The sequence below is a fragment of the Molothrus ater genome, chromosome 2, assembly GCF_012460135.2.
Source record: "Molothrus ater isolate BHLD 08-10-18 breed brown headed cowbird chromosome 2, BPBGC_Mater_1.1, whole genome shotgun sequence".
Lineage (NCBI taxonomy): Eukaryota > Metazoa > Chordata > Aves > Passeriformes > Icteridae > Molothrus > Molothrus ater.
Window position 1 is genome coordinate 9,020,414 of NC_050479.2, and position 6,000 is coordinate 9,026,413.

Here is a 6,000-nt window from a genome sequence, read left to right on the forward strand (position 1 = left end):
AACATACTCAAGTACTCAAGCTACTTTAGCTCTTTAAAATAGAAATATAAACATAACCATAAATATAAATATACTATCTCTAAATTCCCTCACAGTGCTTTTAGGAGCTATATTATTTATACCACTCACTACTTAGGGGAGTTTACAATATTTGCACACTCTGTTATGTCTAAATTCCTTTAAGGACCTAAATAATGTTTTGATTAAGTGTAACGAGACCACCATCAGTGGCAAAAATTGGAGATATTAATGCTTTGGTAGTAAGCCTGCTTTGCTCAGTATCTCATAGTGATGAGCTCTAAAGTTCACACCTATCTGCCCTTCAAGACTGTTCTGGAATTACATTTTATTCATGCTATGTAATTACCACTTTCTTTTTCCAGGCCAGATTGTAATGACTTAGCAAAAGCCTTGCAAAATCTAAATCTGGCTAAACTGTAGTTCTTTGATTTGTACACAAAGAAGTTTTTATTCTTGAAACCATTCTCATTTAATGTTGAAACAGTTTAGACACAGCTGTTTCCAATCACACTCATCAAAAACTGAAGAGATATTAAGTTAGAATTTTAAGACATGTTAACAGCATCCAGAAAAAAAAATATAGAGATTTTGTTCTTCAGTATATCTAGTATACATGAGACCATGATTTAGCATTTACCATGCTGATTTACCACATACTGATGCATCAGTCAGTGTCTAACTGGGAATGAAATATTGTATTCCCCCCAAAATTTTCTGATTTTCTGGCTGCCTGAGACACACCAACCCTGCCAGATGGAATGGAAAAAAGGGAACTGGTGTTCTCCAAGACTTGCTACATGTGTACTCCATCTATGTGCTTTCTGTGTGCCTGACCCAGACCTTCATATTAAAATTTTCCACAACAAGGGTTTTGGCAGTGGAAAAAATGAGGGACAGATACTCTTATCATCTCCTTTGTGCCATTTTTAGGAGGCCACCTTTAACTGGGAAGAGCCAAGGAGATTTCTTCAGATCACTGGTGTAGGGAGCAGGAAAGTGCTCAGGGATGGGACACACTGCCAGAGACTGCTGCCCTGAAGCACATTTCACTTCCCTAAAATATGCTATTTTTACAGTCAGGGAATCTTCTTTTATATTTTTGACAAAAAGCATGCCATTGAGGTTTAGCTGTGACCTAGGAAAGAAAGTTATTAGGATATATATTAAGTTTATGATTTCACACAATAACTATGTGATCATCATCTCTGTTATTTAAGCTCCCAGAACAAGAATTTCCATTGGTGTACATTTTCCTGACATTTAGCAATGCTGTCTTCTCCTAGGCTGGCCTCTAGTGTTTCTTTCCTGTTTGTCACTTCAGGAAAAGCAGCTTCCTATTAACAAACATGAATATGTCACTTAAAATGCAAAGTGAGCCAAGTGCCTTTGGCGGGGATGCCCATGGGCAGGGGAGATGCCTTTTGAAAGCTGCACTGAGTGAAGGACAAACTCTGCATGAAGGGATGATCCTGGGCTAGCAGTGGTCTTTCTTGGCTAGCACTGGGGTTCCTGTCACGAGCTGACAGCAGCAGCACAGTGTGTGAGCAATTTTGTCAATCATTCCTCAGAGAGCACCCTACGTGACACTCACCCACCTGCCTCTTTCTGCCCATGTCTTCCTCTGAATATTTTTGCCTTTTTCCCTCTTGCCTTCACCACAGCAGCACCTATGGAAGGTCTGTTCTTCCTGCCTGCTGTCTCCACAGGTCAACCCCAATCTTTGCTTCCATTTCAGCCTCCCTCTCCCAGATTCTGTCAGAGTTTCTGTATCACTATCACTGCTAGTAATGAAGGGGTGGGACAATTTTCAGGCTAAGAACCATTTATTGCTCAGATAAACATCAATCTCAGTGAGATTTTAAAGGAGCAAGTATCCAGCCATAGCTCAAGAGTAGTCACAAGTTCTTTGTTACAAGACAATATAGAACTTTCTAACCCAATGGACAGTCACTACAAGGTTGATTTTGCTTTTCTAACCTATCACCTTTATTCACTTCCACTGCACTGTGGATATTTTTACCCAATAGGTTATTATCACACACATATATGTTGTTATTCAATGATATTCTCAGACTTCTAAAGTCCATACCTCTTTGGTGGATTCTCATGGCTGCAGCTCTTCACTGACTCCTTCTGCTGCATGCCATTCTCTCTCAGGTCAGGGCTCCTCAAGGCTCTCCCTGACTGGCTAACCCACCCCCTTTTATCCCAGTTATCTTCATTGGTCACAGCTGCAGCCCATCAAGGGCAACCGGGACCTCTGGGGCAAAGCCTCTATACAGATATTCAAATACATTTCCTCTACTATATATATACATATGCTTCTATTATAACTTTTAAATTCTTATTTTATACAGTGACATTACTATACTATAGACCCTTCACCATCTTACCCAATACAGTTTCTTACTTACTTAAGGTATATTCTTACAACTATAGAAACATAAGTTTAAGATTTTTCTACTTAATGTCCGTATATTGAATTTTTACATCAATCCAAGCTTCTTCTAAGGCTACACATCAAACTCTTCACTGTCTGTGGAAGTTTCTGTTTTTCCAATTCCCACATTTCCAACATTGGAGTGCACCCCACAGAATGTCTCTGAGTGGGATCCCAAAGGGATGAGTGTCTGAGCACAGCCCATGTGCAGCAGGCTGACATCCAGAGGGCAAAATTTGGCCAGAGGAGCTGGCAGTGACCAGCAGCTGGAAGGAGGGTCTAGTAACAGCAAATGCTGAGTTACAAATGAGTATTTTTAAGTGTCACTGCCACTAAACATGATGACAAAGTAATCATAAGCTCCAAGAATTCCAGGAATTGTATAGAAGAAATGCATTATTATTATTATTATACTTTAAGACTGTCTATTTCTGAAGATATTTACAAGAGTAATTCTAAGTATCAGAGCATTTGCATTCGGTCAGGCAATTCACTGGACTAAAACTGTGTGGTTTGGATTGGGGCCCGATTTGTCATCCTCTTATGATTAATTAGACCTTACTCGACAAAAGCTTCATTACCCACATGTGGGTTGTTTGGGTATTTTTTTTATTTCCTTATAATTCTTTTACTATTTGGAGAAAAAACATTAGCTTGTTAAACATTATTAAAATTTGATTTTAATTAATTTCTCCTCTCCATCAAAAGTTGTATTTTTATTATCACTGTAACTGCAGTTGTTACAGCTATTCTGGCACAGAGTAATAAAATTATGCTTCTGAACTGCTGTTAAAAAAAGCAGAAAAGAAAAATTATGTTGTTATATCAACTCTTTGACATAACAAGAATAATTTTTTAAGTCTCCAAGAGCATTTAACTTTGCTTTGGGATTTATTTTTCTATTCAACCAAGACATTTTTACACATTTCAGTCCTCTAGTGTTGCTTGATTTCAGTCTTGAAAATTTTCTTTCACCTCTGAACAGTCAAAACCTGAATTTTCCATGAAAAGCAGACTGGTTAATTCTTGTGTAATACCAGGAGTGCCAGGAACTCCAACTCACCACAAGCTTAAATAGTTAGAAGTTTTTTCTATAAAAATTAAAAGCTGAACTGGGAGAAAAAAAACGGACTGTGCCTTCAAATTCAATATATGTGACATTTGTTTAATTCATTCATAATTCCACACTCTTCCTCCTATTTAAAGGTCCCTTAAGAGAACTACAAAAATCTCATTTATTAGGAATTCAACATTTTTTTAAAGTTGCCTTGAATTTGCCTTTCAAGCCCCAGTCTTTTGGGTGATTTCACACTGGTGTCATTCTATCAAACATGAAGAATGAGTGTTACATTGCTCAGAGAAACTCCAGAATCCAGATGAAGGCACACCTTGGCACTGGCATTTTTCCAAGGCTCATTTCGAACAGGCCATGAAGGATGCATTCCCACTGCTACTTATGCTCACACTTGTGTCTAAATTTGAGCTGTAAGTTGCAGACTGCAGCTCTGAAATCTCTTGCCTTTCTCAGGGCAGCTGGGACACTCCAGGAGCTGGATGTCAGAGGAAAAGCAGCATTGCAGGCACGCCCACTCACAGCGCCCACTGCAAGAACCCTGTTCACAGGACAGGCAAGACAAAGAAAAAATTCTGCAAACACCAGTGGTCATGTTGTTTGAGCTGATGGAATTGCACATGCACAATCAGGAGCAACAGGAGAGCAGTCTGAGGTCCCACTGATTCCAGGGAATCAAACAGGATTCTTGCCTGTCCTAATTCAGACACCACAGCTGCAGTCACTGATGGCATCTACTACTGAGACCTTTGTCTCTCACACTGAGGAGACAACCCAGCAAGGAGGGTTTGTCACCACAATCACCACATTTCTGCACCCTGAAAAGGCTCAAAAAGGCTGCCCAGGAGAGAGGCTGTGACCTCTGGGCAGGGTGAAGTTGGGACAGCTGATGGAGAAGCTGCAGCTGCATTCACACTTCTGCTGGCAGTGGCTTCTTGAACAATGCTCTCATAACAGTACAGACCTTGTGCTCACAGAAACACCTAAATGAAGGCCAGTGTTTTGGAAATGGGCAGCTACAAGGACAATACACAAAGGGAAAGCAAGAGATACCTGACCCATTAAGATTTGCTTCAGGTACCTTTGTTATTCCATTATATCAGAACGCTGAACTCTTAGCAAAGCCTTGCAGCACAGATAAACTGATTAAAGCACTCCTTTTCCTGATGTTCTTTTTCAAACAGAGCAACGTCAGTATTTAATCTCTTCACATGTGGAAATCTAAGAATTCCTTAGGCTGCTAAATTGCAGTTGCTCTGATGAAACTGGCATTGCTTTTGATACATCTTTCTTTTTCTTTTTTTTGGCAAACAAGTTCAAAACAGATTATTGAGCCCGAGCATACTCAGACTCCACCTGTACTGGGTAGAGAACTTGGAGAACAGTTTGTGCTGAGGCCCCAGTGCCCACCCAACCCCACCAGGAATTTCACCCCAGAGGAGCTCTAGCTTGGCCCTGGGGTGCAGGATGTGCACTCACTCCTGTGCACACCTCAGTCTCACACAGCAAATTAGGGGACCCAAGTGGGGAGGTGTCCAGGGGCACTCCTGATCCAAAGGAAAAGTCCGATGAAAAGAAAATGCTTTGGCGAAAGCTCCCAAACACAGCACCCACAAAGATTTTTATTTTAATTACCAGCAAGATGACATTTTTCTTAGGCCACTTTGGTATAGCCAGCCTCACAGTGTGGCAGAATTGTCACCTTCTTCTGTTTCCAGACTAACATTTCCCCTTGAGATGACTCTCCTTCCTCTGCAGTTCTGTCCCTTATTTTTAAAGAGGTATTCCCTTCCTGACTAGATGGTATTTCCCTATTTGTTCAGGAAACAACACAAAATGTGGAAGGGACCCTCAGAACTCCCTGGGCTCACTCACCTGTACCACCCCAGCCCATAAACTCTGGCTGAAGCTGCTTTCCCACACCTTGTGGACTTTTCCCACACCTTTTCCAGTTTAGATTATACATTAAATGCTCATGGTAGGAAGTGCAGAAAGAAAGAATCTGCTGTAGTCAAGCCGCAGGGTTGATGTCAAATCAAAAGTGTTGGAACATATGATGCTCTGCCTGAAGCCTCTACCTCTGTGGGCTTGGAGTGTCTGGGGAATTTGCTTTCATGTGAAAGGCAGTAAGAAAAGCCTCTAGTCTTTGTGGTTATGGAACAAAGCCTGAAAATGTAACTCCACATCACCCTGGCAGCTCAAAAACCTAATGAGAAATGCGATGACTCCAAACTTTCTTTTCTTACTCTCATGACTTAGGGATTTTTTTTTTTTTTAACATTTAAAGCTGGCCATCTGCAAACTGCTGAGCAACCAGAGCAGTTAATCTTGAAGTTTGTTTCCTTGCACTGCTGCCTGCAAAACCCCAGGCCTGCGTGGGAAGGGCACTGCCACGTGGGATGGGATGGCATGGGATGGGATGGGACGGGACGGGACGGGATGGGATGGGATGGGATGGGATGGGATG